Consider the following 16,400-nt stretch of genomic DNA (forward strand, 5'->3'; position numbering starts at 1 on the left):
TATTACAATCTGTATATGTCTGTTATATTTTCCCTTCTTTGTCGAACTTTTGTATTTCTTAATGATGCAGTTCCTCTTCTCTCTGTTTTATATTGTGTTGCTTACGTATGATTTGACGACCAGCAGCTGTATGAAATATTATTCCAAATTGTTCGCCGAATGCGAATTTCATGACATTAACTGCAATGAGCTATAGTTGTATTACAGAACTGCGATATATGAAAATTTGTATCGCACTGGAACTCGAAGCCGGATTTCCCGTTCATCGCGAGCTGTCGCCTTAACAGTTTCAGCTATTCGCATACGCTTCCCAGCCCGACCCAAATCTCCATATGTTACTGTCCACTTCTTTATGATGCAGTGTTAAATACGTCTCCCTTTAAGCTCCCAACATTACCTGATCCCTACTTAGGGAGAATGAAACCATCACATGTAATCGAGACCCTTCCCCATCTCAGCTTTGAAACTTAGTATGGTTTGACGATCTTCAGGTGCATAAACGTTATTCCAAATTATTCGCTGAGATTTACATAAGACTACTATATCAGGACGTGGGCTGTGACGTATGGAGTTTTGCATAGGGCTGGGAGGTGGTTAAGGCAACCGCTCGCTATAAGCGGGACATCCGGATTCGAGTGCTGGCCCAGCACTAATTTTCGTATGTCCTAGCTGGATGATACAATAACGGTGAAAATCCCAACACCAAGAAGGATTTGTGCCGTATAAACGGAAGTTGACAGGCGTGTTCCTACATCTGAAAGATGACTGTTGACATTTAGCGCCGACTGCGTAAGAGCTGCTCTAGCTGCGAGGACGTGAATCAGATTTGCTTTAAATACGCGCTTTAAGGGCAGTGAGCATTCGTTACCTTTGAGATAGGACGTAGTGAGTTGATGTTAGTCAAGAATGCCTTTAAGACGACGAAAATGCCATTATTACCAGCTCACTGAGTTTAAACCAGGTCGAGAAGCTGGATATTTCTTCCGTGGTGACGCAGAAACATTTACGAGGGTCACTCCAAAAGAAATGCACACTATTTTTGTAAAAATACAGTTTTCATTCTGCGCTTGTGAAAGTTTTACAGTGTGTAGATACATCCTTCCCGCTTGTTTTCAAACTTAGTTCAACCTGTTCCTGTGAGTGGCGCCGTCACAGCATGTCTTCAAGATGGCTGCTACACTTGACGTTCGTCAGAAGCAACGTGCTGTCATAGAATTCCTTTGCTGTGAAAACGAGACAGTGGGAAACATCCACAAGAGGCTGAAAAATGTGTATGGAGATGCTGCTGTCCAACGCAGTACAGTTAGTCGCTGGGCAAGCAGGTTACGTGATGAAAGCGGGCACGGCAATATTGATGATTGTCCTCGCAGCGGCAGGCCTCGTACTGCACACACTCCAAACAATGTGCAAAGAGTTAACGAATTGATGACTGCTGACAGATGCATCACAGTGAACGAATTGTCACGCTACGTTGGGATGGCGGAAGGAAGTGTTTGCAGAATACTGAAAGTGTTGGCGTTAAAGGTTTGTGCCAGGTGCGTTCCCAGGATGTTGACAGTGGCTCACAAAGAAACAAGAAAAACGGTATACACCGAACTTTTGGAACGAGAATGGTGAAAATAAATTTCGTGGAAGAATTGTGACAGGTGATGAAACATGGCTCCATCATTTTTCACCAGGAACGAAGAGGCAATCAATGGAGCGGTATCATGCAAATTCACCCAAGAAAAAAAAATCAAAACCACACCTTCTGCTGGAAAGTTATAGCTATGGTGTTTTTCAATTCCGAAGGACTCTTGCTTGTGGACATCATGACAAGTGGAACCGCTATAAATTCTGATGCATATGTGACGACACTGAAGAAACTTCAAGCTCGACTGAGTCATGTTCGACCATATCGGCAAAAGCAGGATGTTTTGCTGTTACACGACAATGCACGGCAACATGTCAGTCAAAAAACCATGGAAGAGATCACAAAGTCGGAAGGACAACACTGAAACACCCACCTTACAGTCATGACCTGGCTCCATCTCACTATCATCTCTTTGAAAAAACTGAAAGATTCTCCTCGTGGAACAAGGTTTGAAGATGATGGCTTCCTTGTGCACGCTGTCAAACAGTGGCTCCAACAGGTTGGTCCAGAATTTTAGCGTGCGGGTACACAGGCGCTGGTTCCAAGAAGGCAATTGAGAAGGATGGGAATTATGTGGAGAAATGAAAATAGTGTTCCTATAGGATCTATCTACACGCTGTAAAACATTCAGCCATGTAGAATAAAAGATAGATTTAGAAAAAAAATAGTGTGCCTTTCTTTTGGAGTGACCCTCGTAGTAGGAAGTTAACCACTGTACGTGATTGTAGGCCGTGAAAAGAGAGGGCTCCGGCCGGCCACATGACACTAACGAGAAGGCAGAACGTGGAGTTCGCGTATGGCTGTGGCGCATTGTGCTGCATCTGCAGCAGCAGTTCGAGCACCAGTTGGCACCGCAGTGACACGAACAACAGTTACAAATCGGTTACATCAAGGACAGCTCCGAGCCAGACGCCTGTAGCGACATTTCACTGACTCCAAAGCACCGCCGTTTGCGACTTAGTGGTGACAAGTGAGCGTTAATTGGAGGACCGTGTGATGGTCTGTTGTGTTTTCTGATGAATACTGGTTGTGCCTCGGTGCCAGTGATGGACGTGCGTTGGTTAGAAGGAGTGTCTGAAACCATCCTGTTTGTGGCAGAGGTTGAAAATACCGCATCACTTGTAAATTACTTTATATACACACGATCGGTTTCGGAATGTTATAAGCCCCTCCTCAGGTGTCGTACTGGAAATAACAAAAGACGGGAGTTATTTTTCGCACGCCGCAACACAGATAAAAAACAAAACAAAACAAGTCTAAAAAAGTTTTAAAAACTTTAAAATAACATTTCTAAACTGCCGGTCGAGCTAGGTGCTGTGAAAGCTATCTCAGTGCGCAAGTGGCAACAGACGACTGCCTAGGCAGGGAATATACAGGGTGTTACAAAAAGGTACGGCCAAACTTTCAGGATACATTCCTCACACACAAAGAAAGAAAATATGTTATGTGTACATGTGTCCGGAAACGCTTACTTTCCATGTTAGAGCTCATTTTATTACTTCTCTTCAAATCACATTAATCATGAAATGGAAACACACTGCAACAGAACGTACCAGCATGACTTCAAACACTTTGTTACAGGAAATGTTCAAAATTTCCTCCGTTAGCGAGGATACTTGCACCCACCCTCCGTCGCATGGAATCCCTGATGCGCTGATGCAGCCCTGGAGAATGGCGTATTGTATCACAGCCGTCCACAGTACGAGCACCAAGAGTCTCTACGTCTGGTACCGGGTTTGCGTAGACGAGAGCTTTCAAATGGACCCATAAATGAAAGAAGGGTTGAGGTCAGGAGAGCGTGGAGGCCCTGGAATTGGTCCGCCTCTACCAATTCATCGGTCACCGAATCTGTTGTTGAGAAGCGTACGAGCACTTCGACTGAAATGTGCAGGAGCTCCATCGTGCATGAACCACATTTTGTGTCGTACTTGTAAAGGAACATGTTCTAGCAGCACAGGTAGAGTATCCCGTATGAAATCATGATAACGTGCTCCATTGAGCGTAGGTGGAAGAACATGGGGCCCAATCAAGACATCACCAACAATGCCAGCCCAAACGTTCACAGAAAATCTGTGTTGACGACGTGATTGCACAATTGCGTGCGGATTTTCGTCAGCCCACACATGTTGATTGTGAAAATTTACAGTTTGATCACGTTGGAACGAAGCCTCATCTATAAAGAGAACATTTGCACTGAAATGAAGATTGACACAATTGTTGGATGAACCATTCGCAGAAGTGTACCCGTGGAGGCCAATCAGCTGCTGATAGTGCCTGCACACGCTGTACAAGGTACGGAAACAACTGGTTCTCCCGTAGCACTCTCCATACAGTGACGTGGTCAACGTTACCTTGCACACCAGCAACTTCTCCGATGCTGACATTAGGGTTATCGTCAACTGCACGAAGAATTGCCTCGTCCATTGCAGGTGTCCTCGTCGTTCTAGGTCTTCCCCATTTGCGAGTCATAGGCTGGAATGTTCCGTGCTAGGACGCCTATCAATTGCTTCGTACGTCTTCCTGTCGCGACACCTTCGTTCTGGAAATCTGTCTCGATATAAACGTACCGCGCCACGGATATTGCCCCGTGCTAATCCATACATCAAATGGGCATCTGCCAACTCGGCATTTGTAAACATTGCACTGACTGCAAAACCACGTTCGTGATGAACACTAAGCTGTTGACGCTACGTTCTGATGTGCTTGATGCTAGTACTGTAGAGCAATGAATCGCATGTCAACACAAGCACCGAAGTCAACATTACCTTCCTTCAATTGAGCCAACTGGCGGTGAATCGAGGAAGTACAGTACATACTGACGAAACTAAAATGAACTCTAACATGGAAATTAAGCGTTTCCGGACACATGTCCACATAACATCTTTTCTTTATTTGTGTGTGAGGAATGTTTCCTGAAAGTTTGGCAGTACCTTTTTGTAACACCCTCTATACACATGATAGCAAGACACTTACGCTGTGTGGTCCCCGAGCGCCGCGTGTACCAGGCGCGGTGTGCTGCCTATGAGCGCGGAACAGGGAGTAGCGAATGCGAACGAGGAGGCAATTTGTAAACAAGAGTGGCACAAGTGCTGCCATCTATTGACGGAGAGAAGAACACGGGGCCACTTACCAGCCCGTTCACAATTTGAATTTAGTGGTTTACTTAGAAAATGAAGAAAAAACAAAAAATTTACATAAAAAATACACTATACAAGTTAAAAGTGCATTATGCACAGTAAAGGAGCGTATTGAGCAGGTCGATCCAGAGCTGTGCTAAAACTGAATGGAAGGTATGATATAAAATTATTATATAAACCGTAAAGCGCAATGAAACTTTCCTTTTACATGAGTGTGTTTGCGGTCTACACACACTGGACCTACGCCTGGACTTATGGTTCAAATGGCTCTGAGCACTATGGGACTTAACATCTTAGGTCATCAGCCCCCTAGAACTTAGAACTATTTAAACCTAACTAACCTAAGTACAGCACACACATTCATGTCCGAGGCAGGATTCGAACCAGCGACCGTAGCGGTCGCGCGGTGCCAGACTGAAGCGCCTAGAGCCGCTCGGTCACGCAGGCCAGCGCCTAGATTTATGGTTGCGGTACGATTTCGTATGACAGCTGGAGCACTCTAGTGGTTATCCCACGCATTCTGACTGCAAATCTGAACGTCAGTCTGGTGATTCGTCCTGTTGTGCTGCCATTCACGAACATCATTCCAGGCGGCGCTTTACAACAGATTAACGCTCGCGCATGTACCACTGTTGTAGCCCAACATGCTCTACATAGTGTGGACCTGTTGCCTTAGCCTGCTCGCTCACCAGACCTGCCTCCAATCGAACACTTGTAGGACATCATCGGACGGCAACTCCGGCGTCACCCACAACCAGAATTGACCGTTTCTATATTGACCGACCAGGTGCAACAGGCATGGAATTCCGTCTCACAAACTGACATCCGGCACTTGTACGACAACAATGCATGGTTTCTTTCAACCTTCTGGCAATTATACAGGTTATTAATGTGCCAGCAGTTATTTGCCATGGCTTTTCTCGCGCTTACATGAACCTGTGCACTTTGCAACGTTAATCAGTTAAATATGTTACCTAGACATATGTATTCAAGGAAATTTCATTACTCTGCATAAATTATTTCTTGATTTTGAGATTTTTCTTCGCCTCGGTGTACATCTACAGCCATTCCAGCTGATGTCATGAAATTCGCATTTAGCGAATAATTTTGAGTAATGTTTGGTTGCTATTTTGTGTTGTTTAAGTGAGAAGTTTTGGTTATTTATGTAATGGTGATCATAAATAGTATGGCTTTCAAATCTATGGCCTGCAGCTGGGTGCCGTCTCAGAGCACGTGGTAATTAATTTCCTCGTTTCGCGTTTTTACGTACGAGAGCAACGCGTCGATACTGCCGCAGTTGAGAGGCTCTATTGCACAGGAGGTAGTAATACAGTTTTAATTGTCACTTCAAAAGAATTAAGTTACATAATTATTTGTTTGTTTGCAGGTTCACAGCTGCAGTCATATCAACACTGAAATTCCCGAACGGCAATACCGCAGCGTGCAGCTAAAGTAGCCAAAACCAAATGGTGTAGGACTTTGATAAAGTGCAGTTTCGTGTGGTGATTCTTGTTCTAGACTTGAAGGGGAACAACGGTGCAGCAATACTTGCCGTATTGGTTGAAGCGTACGCGAACAATTCAAGGTCGTATGACACACTGCTCAGGTGACTGAACCGTTTCCATTGTAGTCAGACTTGCCTGAATGACGAAGAACGAAGTGGTAGACGGTATGAAAAGAGTTGGGATTCACAAGACGAGGACTTGGTACCTTGAAGATCTGTATTTCATAATCTAGGTGATGATAGAAATCGCAAAAATCATTTAAAGATTATTTTTCGATGAGCGTTTAGTTCAACCAACAACTCTCTCGGCGCTGTGTGTACAGGACACAGTCATACATATTGCTTCTTTCAGCTATTGTATTAGCGTTTATCTTCACAATTTAGCCAATTTAAGTCCTTTTACATATCCATGACATTGTCCCTGATTCAAATAAACCTTTGATAATTCGTGCCTCCCGTGTGTTCGAGTAATAACCCCCATCAATCCTGTTCGTTACGAGTCTCACACACTTCCTCAGTACTCTAGGTTGGGGATGTACAACTGTTTTCTAAGTAGTCTCCCTTGTAGACTACATTTCTTTCCAATATCCTGCCAATTTAGTGAAGGATGACACTTGATTTACCAACGACTATGCCCTTGTGACCATTGGACCCCATAGTCTTATAAATTGTTACATCCTGGTAGTTTTATATGTTGACTATCTATAATTGTGAATAATTGATATTGTAGTGACAGGATAGTACAGTGAACAGCCAAAGAAACTGGTACGCCTGCCCAATATCGTGTAGGGCCCCTGCAAGCACGCAGAAGTGTCGCAACACGGCATGGGATGGACTCGGCTAACGTCTGAAGTAGTGCTGAAAGGAACTGACACCATGTATCCTGCATGGCTGTCTATAAAACCGCAAGAGTACGAGGAGAAGGAGATCTCTTCTGAACAGCACGTTGCAACTCATCCCAGATATGCTCAATAATGAAACTTCCTGGCAAATTAAAACTGTGTGCCGGACCGAGATTCGAGCTTGGGACCTTTGCCTTTCGCGGGCAAGTGCTCTACCATCTGAACTACCCATGCTAAATGCTTAGGCTAATATGAAACTTCCTGGGAGATTAAAACTGTGTGCCGGATCGAGATTCGAACTCGAGACCTTTGCCTTTAGCGGCAAGGCAAGTGTTCTACCACTGAGCTTGCCCGCGAAAGGCAAAGGTCGCGAGTTCGAATCTCGGTCCGGCACACAGTTTTAATCTGCCAGGAAGTTTCATATTAGTCTACACTCCGCTGCAGAGAGAAAAACTTATTCTGGAATGCTCAATAATATTCATGTCTAGGGAGTTTAGTGGCCAGCGGAAGTGTTTAAACTCAGAAGAGATTTCCTGGAGCCACTCTGTAGCAGTTCTGGACGTTTGGGGTGTCGTATTGTCCTCTTGACAATGCCCAAGTCCGTCGGAATGCACAATGTACTTGAAAGGACTCAGTTGATCAGACAGGATGCTTACGTATTTGTCTCCTGGCAGAATCGTATCTAGACGTATCAAGGGTCCCATATCACTCCAACTGCACACATGCTCCACTCCATTACAGAGCTTCCACCAACTTGAACAGTTCCCTGCTGACATGCACTGTCCACTGATTCATGAGGTTGTCTCCATAATCGTACACGTCCATTCGCTCGATACAATTTGAAATGAGATTCGTCCTACCAAGCAACATATTTCCAGGCATCAATAGTCCAATGTCGGTGTTGACGGGCCCAGGCGAGGCGTAAAGCTTTGTGTCGTGCAGTCATCAAAGGTACACGATTGGGCCATCGGCTCCGAAAGCCCCTATCGACGATATTGCGCTGAATGGTTCGCACGCTGACACTTGTTGATGGCCCAGCATTGAAATCCGCAGAAATTTGCGGAAGGGCTGCACTTCTGTCACGTTAAATGATTCTCTTCAGTCGTCGTTGGTCCCGTTCTTGCAGGATCTTTTTCCAGCCGGAGCGATGTCGGAGGTTTGATGTTTAACCGGATTTCTGATATTCACGGTACACTCGTCAAACGATCGTACGGGAAAGTGCCCACTTCATCGCTGCCTCGGAGATGTTGTGTCCAATCGCTAATGCGCCGACTGTAAAACGACGTTAAGACTGACTTAAATCTTGATAGCCTGCCATTGTAGCAGCATTAATCGAACTAACAACTGCGCCAGACACTCATTGTCTTTTATTGGCGTTACCGACCGCACGGTCGTATTCTGCATGTTTGCACATCTCTGTATTTGAATACGCATGCTTATACCATCTTCTTTGGCGCTTCAGTGCACGACACGTTTCTTCGTCTTATGATGTGAACAAATTTAATTAGGTTGCCAATAGTTGCACCACATCAAAGATCTTATCAAGATGTGATTTGTGGTTTCTACATCTACATCTACATTCGTGACATCTCGTAAAATTGGATGTACTGCCGGTGGTCCGCGTCTTCCCAACACGATATTTCGACGTCGAAACTCGGCGTCTTCATCAGGTGTCCCCAGTCTCAGGGAACACCTGATGAAGACGCAGAGTTTCGACGTCGAAATATCGTGTTGGCAAGACGCGGACCACCGGCAGTACACCCGATTTTACGAGATGTCAACAAAGCGCCGGGAAAGTCTTAGAAATTACATCTACATTCATACTCCGCAAGCCACCCAGCGGTGTGTGGCGGAGGACACTTTACGTGCCACTGTCATTACCTCCCTTTCATGTTCCAGTAGCGTTTGGTTCGCGGGAAGAATGACTGTCTGAAAGCCTCCGTGCGCGCTCGAATCTCTTCTCTCTAATTTTACATTCGTGATCTCCACGGGAGGTATAAGTAGGGGGAAGCAGTATATTCGATACCTCATCCAGAAACGCACCCTCTCGAAACCTAGAGAGCAAGCTACACCGCGATGCAGAGCGCCTCTCTTGCAGAGTCTGCCACTTGAGTTTGCTAAACATCTCCGTAACGCTATCACGGTTACCAAATAACCCTGTGACGAAACGCGCCGCTCTTCTTTGTATCTTCTCTATGTCCTCCGTCAACCCGACCTGGTACGGATCCCACACTGATGAGCAATACTCAAGTATAGGTCGAACGAGTGTTTTGTAAGCAACCTCCTTTCTTGATGGACTACATTTTCTAAGGACTCTCCCAATGAATCTCAACCTGGTACCCGCCTTACCAACAATTAATTTTATATGATAATTCCATTTCAAATCGTTCCGCACGCATACTCCCAGATATTTAACAGAAGTAACTGCTACCAGTGTTTGTTCCGCTATCATATAATCAAACAATAAAGGATCCTTCTTTCTATGTATTCGCAATACATTAAATTTGTCTATGTTAAGGGTCAGTTGCCACTCACTACACCAAGTGCCTATCCGCTGCAGACCTTCCTGCATTTCGCTACAATTTTCTAATGCTGCAACTTCTCTGTATACTGCAGCATCATCCGCGAAAAGCCGCATGGAACTTCCGACACTATCTACTAGGTCATTTATATATATTGTGAAAAGCATTGGTTCCATAACACTCCCCTGTGGCACGCCAGAGGTTACTTTAACGTCTGTAGACGTCTCTTCATTGATAACAACATGCTGTGTTCTGTTTGCTAAAAACTCTTCAATCCAGCCACACAGCTGATCTGATATTCAGTAGGCTCTTACTTTGTTTATCAGGCGACAGTGTGGAACTGTATCGAACGCCTTCCGGAAGTCTAGGAAAATAGCATCTACCGGGGAGCCTGTATCTAATAATTTCTGGGTCTCATGAACTAATAAAGCGAGTTGGGTCTCACACGATCGCTGTTTCCGGAATCCATGTTGATTCCTACAGAGTAGATTCTGGGTTTCCAGATAATCTGGGTTTCAGATGATACAAGGGTTTGGCAAAAAGATGAAAGCACTAAAAACGCTACACATTACCACATCCAGTACTATGTAGGAAACCTATTGGCATTCATAACAGCTTTCAGTCGGAATGGATAAATAGAGGTCCAGCATAGATCGCAAGGGAATCTTATACAATTCTCCTGCAAAACAGTGCCAAATTTAGGTAACGATGTAGGAGGTGAGTATCTAACACACTTCCTTTTCTCCCAAGTCGACAACAAAGGCTCCATAACACTGTGAGCTGGTGACTGTAGAGGCCAGTGGAGAAGAATCACTTCGTCCTAGTTCTCACAGAGACCACTCCTGGACAATGCGAGCTGTGTGGACTGGGACCCTGTCTTTTTGGAATACAGGACGATGACGGGGGACAAGTATTGTTCCACGGAATGGATCTCAGCAGCCAAAATGGTAACATAATTCTTGTGAGCAACGGGATCTTCCACAGTAACCGTAGGGTCCAAAGAAATCCACGTTATGTCAGCCCAAATCGTCACCACACTCCCTCCATGTTTCCTTCTTGGACGTAAACTCGTCCAGAAATTAGTAACAGCGTGAAACAAGACCCATCAGTTCCAGAATCAGATTTTCACTCAGCAGTGGAGTGTACGCTGATATGAAACTTCATGGCAGATTAAAATTGTGTGCCGGACCGAGACTCGAACTCGGGACCTTTGCCTTTCGCGGGCAAGTGCTCTGCCAACTGAGCTAAACAAGCACAAATCACTCACCTTCCTCACAGCTTTACTTCTGCCAGTATCCGTCTCCTACCTTCCAAACTTTACAGAAGCTCTCCTGCGCACCTTGCAGAACTAGCACCCCTGGAAGAAAGGATACTTCGGAGACATGGCTTAGCCACAGCCTGGGGGATGTTTCCAGAATGTGATTTTCACTCTGCAGCGGAGTGTGCGCTGATATGAAACTTCATGGTTTATTAAAACTGTGTGCCGGACCGAGACTCGAACTCTTGCTTGGGTAGCTTAGATGGTAGAGCACTTGCCCGCGAAAGGGAAAGGTCCCGAGTTCTATTCTCGATCCGGCACACAGTTTTAATCTTCCAGGAAGTTTCAAGACCCATCCGATCAAAAACCATTCTCCCATGTGCATCACTGATGAGTGGTTTCGGAGTTTCTACTCGACCTGCAGTTCCCCGCTTATGAAGCTCTCTTCGTGCTCTTTTGGTGCTGACAGTGTTCGCGAGTGTGACATCCAGTTCTGCAATGACTTTTGCAACTATCGTCCTCTTACTTTTGGTCACAATCCTCTTCAATGACAGTCTGTCACAATCACACTCTTCCATCCGCATTGTTACTCAGCGGATGATGTTTATCCACGTTCCCTGTATGCGATGTAAATCTCGGATACAGCGCCTCTTGAAACACCATACATTTCTACTCCCTTGTTTAAGGAAGCACCCGCTATGCGAGCACCAACAATTTATCTACGTTTGAATTCACTTAGCTACGACATAATGACCTTATACGTATACAAAACACTGTTCAGATTATGACTGCCACTTGCAACGTACTGAGGTCATTCCATAGGTGTTGTTAGAGGACATATACAACAGCGCAAACTGCAGGCTTGGATACATTTTGCATTTATGTTCAAGCAAACGTTTTTCGCTATAGTCCCATATTTTTGATTAACCCCCGTATTTCGTTATAGAAAACTGCTTCGTCTGCAAAATGTCTTAGATTAGTATGAACATTGTTTACCAGGTATTTGATACACTACTGGCCATTAAAATTGCTACACCATGAAGATGACGTGCTACAGACGCGAAATTTAACTGACAGGAAGAAGATGCTGTGATATGCAAATGATTAGTTTTTCAGAGCATTCACACAAGGTTGGCGCGGGTGGCGACACCTACAACGTTCTGACTTGAGGAAAGTTTCCACCGTTTTCTCTTACACAAACAGCAATTGACCGGCGTTGCCTGGTAAAACGTTGTGATACCTCGTGTGAGGAGGAGAAATGCGTACCATTACGTTTCCGACTTTGGTAAATGTCGGATTGTAGCCTATCGTGACTGCGGTTTATCGTATCGCGACATTGTTGCTGGCGTTGGTCGAGATCCAATGACTGTTAGCAGAATATGGAATCGGTGGGTTCGTGAGGGTAATACCGAACGCCGTGCTGGATCCCAACGGCCTCGTATCACTAGCAGTCGAGATGACAGGCATCTTATCCGCATGGCTGTAACGGATCATACAGCCATGTCTCGATCGGCGAGTCAACAGATGGGGACGTTTGCAAGACAACAACCATCTGCACAAACAGTTCGACGGCGTTTGCAGCACCATGGACCATCAGCTCGGAGTCCATGGCTGCGGTTGCCCTTGACGCTGCATCACAGACAGGAGCACCTGCGATGGTGTACTCAGCGACGAACCTGGGTTCAGAATGGCAAAACGTAATGTTTTCGGATGAATCCAGGTTCTGTTTACAGCATCATGATGGTCGCATCCATGTTTGGCGACATCACGGTGAACGCACATTGGAAGCGTGTATTCGTCATCGCCTATCATCCGGTGTGATGGTATGGGGTGGCATTGGTTACACGTCTCGGTCACCTCTTGTTCGCATTGACGGCACTTTGAACAGTGGACGTTACATTTCAGATGTGTTACGACCCGTGGCTCTACCCTTCATTCGATCCCTGCGAAACCCTACATTTCAGCAGCGACTGCACGTTGCAGGTCCTGTACGGGCCTTTCTGGATACATAAACATGTTCGACTGCTGCCCTGCCAGCACATTCTTCAGATCGCTAACCAATTGAAAACGTCTGGTCAATGGTGGCCGAGCAACTGGCTCGTTTCAATATGCCAGTCACTGCTCTTGATGAACTGTGGTATCGTGTTGAAGCTGCATGGGCAGCTGTACCTGTACACGCCATCGAAGTTCTGTTTGACTCAATGCCCAGGTGCGTGAAGGCCGTTATAAAAGCCAGAGGTGGTTGTTCTGGGTACTGATTTCTCAGGATCTATGCACCCAAATTGCGTGAAAATGTAATCACATGTCAGTTCTAGTATAATATATTTGTCGAATGAATACCCGTTCATCATCTGCATTTCTTCTTGGTGTAGCAATTTTACTAGCCAGTAGTGTATATTACGCGAACAGCAACGGTCCCATCACCCTTGCCTGGGTAGCACCTGAACTTATACTCCAGTTGATGACTCTCTATCCAATGTAACAAACTGCGTCCTCTCTACTGAAACAACCCCCTCCCCAGTCGCAAGTTTTGTTTGGTACCCCATATAACAGCAATTCTTTTGATAAATATTGGTGTAACGCTGAGCTGAAAGTCAAGATATTGGATCCAGCAGAGTTCTCTTTTCCTTGATATGAGCTGAGAAGTATACAAGTTGAATTTCAGATGAGCAATGTTTTCGATGCTGGTTGGCATGGAGGAGGTCATTTTAAAACACCACGTCTCACTATCTATCAGTTCCGAATGTGTTGTATGAGTTTTCCACAAATGAGACGCGACAGTACTTTTGTGCATTACTTCTATTATCCTTCGTGTAGATAGGTATGTCCTATGATTTTTACCACTCACGTTTTCAGTTCCATGTTTGTTTTAAAATAGCGGCCAGATCATCCGCAAATTTTATCACTGATTTGACAGGGGTCATCCTTGGCCCTGGAACCTTGTTTGATTTTAGCAGTGATAATTGTTTCTTAAAGTCACTGACATTAATACTTACACCACTGTTACTAGTGTGTAGTGCGGTCACCAGTAACTAGAGTAATAAAGCAGTAGGTAACTAAATACTGGCAGTAAATTAAAAAGTGAAAGAACTAGGGGGAAGAGCTACGTAACGTCCTACAAAAAAAGCAGTATGATGGAGATTAGCACAGTAGCTTTCCATGCTGACTATTAGTGACTTGATTAAGGCCGGACGTGCAGCTGTTATTCCAGCGATTCATGCGTGGGATGTTCCACTGCCTCCAAACCGGTCACGCTGACGATAAATCGAGCCGGTGGGCTAGTGGCCGGCACAGGAGAATTGGCTCTATTGCTGGCGGGTAAGATATGCTCCCGTATATCATAAGCGTCTGTACGCGGTAACCAACACCTCTTTGTCGGCTCGTTACCAATATCCACTGAGCGGTACCATTTTTGTCCCGAGGGACGATGCCAAACTTCCGCCTCACCTTCGGCCACAAGCGTTGACACATAATATTTCTACAAATCTCTCGTCCCTATCACGCCAGCTTTCTGCACAGCTCATCCTATTAGAAGTGAAATTTAAATCTGAAGGTATACGGCATTTCCTCTTTTTTTTAATAGGCGCCTGATTTGTGCATTACGAAAAGCGTTCTACAAAGGCAAGCTGCAACGAATAAGGAATCATAAACCGCTGATCCGGAGATAATACCGCTAGATACAGAGTGGCAGTTCGTAAGTTATAATGTTTATCCTTGCATGCTAATTCATGCAAGTTTTTGAATCGCAGTGCAGAGTAGCGAATTTTTTATCCAGATACGACCGCATGAGATGATTGCGGTATTGTTACGTGGTAGTAATTCATGCTCGTAAACCGAAATTAGCTCTCTCAGTCTTGCCTGTGTCTACATTCACAGGATACTGTTCCGCTGTTTCTAAATCACAGGATACTGCTCAGCGTGTACACAATGACCTCACAAGTCTGCAAGTCAAAAGGAAGGAGAAAACAACAAGTTGCCCGCTTCGTACAGCCGAAGACTACGTAATTCAGAGTCGAATCCAGGATTTTGATTGGGGTGAGAGAGGAGCCGGAGCTGAGCTCTTAAAAATTTTGTATTATTGTGCAGTCTCATAATTATCTAGAGAAAACGAAGGTGTTTTCCTAACCTATTAAAATAACATCTACAATGCCAAGAAAATTTTAGAGACTGAAATCTCGGTTGCAAAGTTTTCTTTTATTAAGAAGAAACTGTTGTAGTTCTGGGGGAGCGGGGGAGGGGGGGGGGGGGGGGGGAGGAGCTGGAGCCCCTGTGCCCTCTCCCCCCTCCACCTCTTTCCATCGCATATGCTGTATGTCTTTAGCCTCCGACTCGACATCATAACGAAAAATGTAGAACGAAGGAACGAAAAGGAAGATTACTGTTCACTGTCTCGTTGCCGACGATATCACCAGAGACACAGCACAAGCACGGATTGTGGCAGGGTGGCGCAAGAAATTAGCCGGTACCCTTCAATGTTATACTGAGTACGAAAGATTAATGAAGAATATATTTCACGATAGTCCATCCGTACGCTATCCCGTAACCTCCACATCTGCCTCTCATGCTTTATACTGTATCATTATTACGATTCAGTGTCCATTTCAGGTTAATAAATTTTAACTTTGACGTCGACTGCAGTTCCACGTCGGAGCCTATGTCGTAATAATGTATGTACCAGACTTCTGTTTTCAATAAATATCTCCTTTGACTATATACCGTTCATTAATTACGTATCTGCATGTCGTTCATTTCTGACATATTTCCATGTTCACCTCACTGCAGGGAGAATAAAACATAGAAAGGAATACTCTTTTCTATGATAACTTTCAGAAATTGTCTTAAAAGAATCAATTACCGAATCTCTTCGGTGCCCTGGTAACCAACGATGCTGTTTAAACAGACACTTAATAATACAGATTAATCGTTTCCTAACTTTCTAGCAATTGTAGTTAAAATAATGTTTTTTTTAACATAAATATCGCCTACTACCAATTCCCAGACAATTGGACGGTGTACAATTTATTAACACATGGTTTGTAGTTGGTTCCTCTCCTTGAAACGCCGACGTATTCTTTCGTAAATTGACGGCGTCGAAGTGTCATAAGGTGGCGATATATTTCTGAGTTTTTAGCACTTCTCAAAATCAAATAACTTCTTCGTGTACATTTAGCCAGTTAATTAAATTCCTTAATAAATAAAACTGAAACTATCCACCATTTTAATAAAGAAGAAAGTAAATAAACACTGATCAGCCAGAACATTATAACCACTGTCCACCTCGATGCTGGATGCCGTCTGGTGACATTGCGTTCACCTGACGCGGTAAAAAAAAGTATGCAACCGGAGCAGACACGGACGGCGCCTCACCCTAACGAAGATATGTGCTCCAAATGGGGAAATACAACTGAGATAAGCTACTTTGATAAAAGGCAGACTTTGCGTAATAATAGTCTGTGAGCTAGTATCTCGAAAACGGCGAATCCGGTCGAATATTCACGTGATAA

Source organism: Schistocerca gregaria, chromosome 6, assembly GCF_023897955.1.
Source record: "Schistocerca gregaria isolate iqSchGreg1 chromosome 6, iqSchGreg1.2, whole genome shotgun sequence".
Lineage (NCBI taxonomy): Eukaryota > Metazoa > Arthropoda > Insecta > Orthoptera > Acrididae > Schistocerca > Schistocerca gregaria.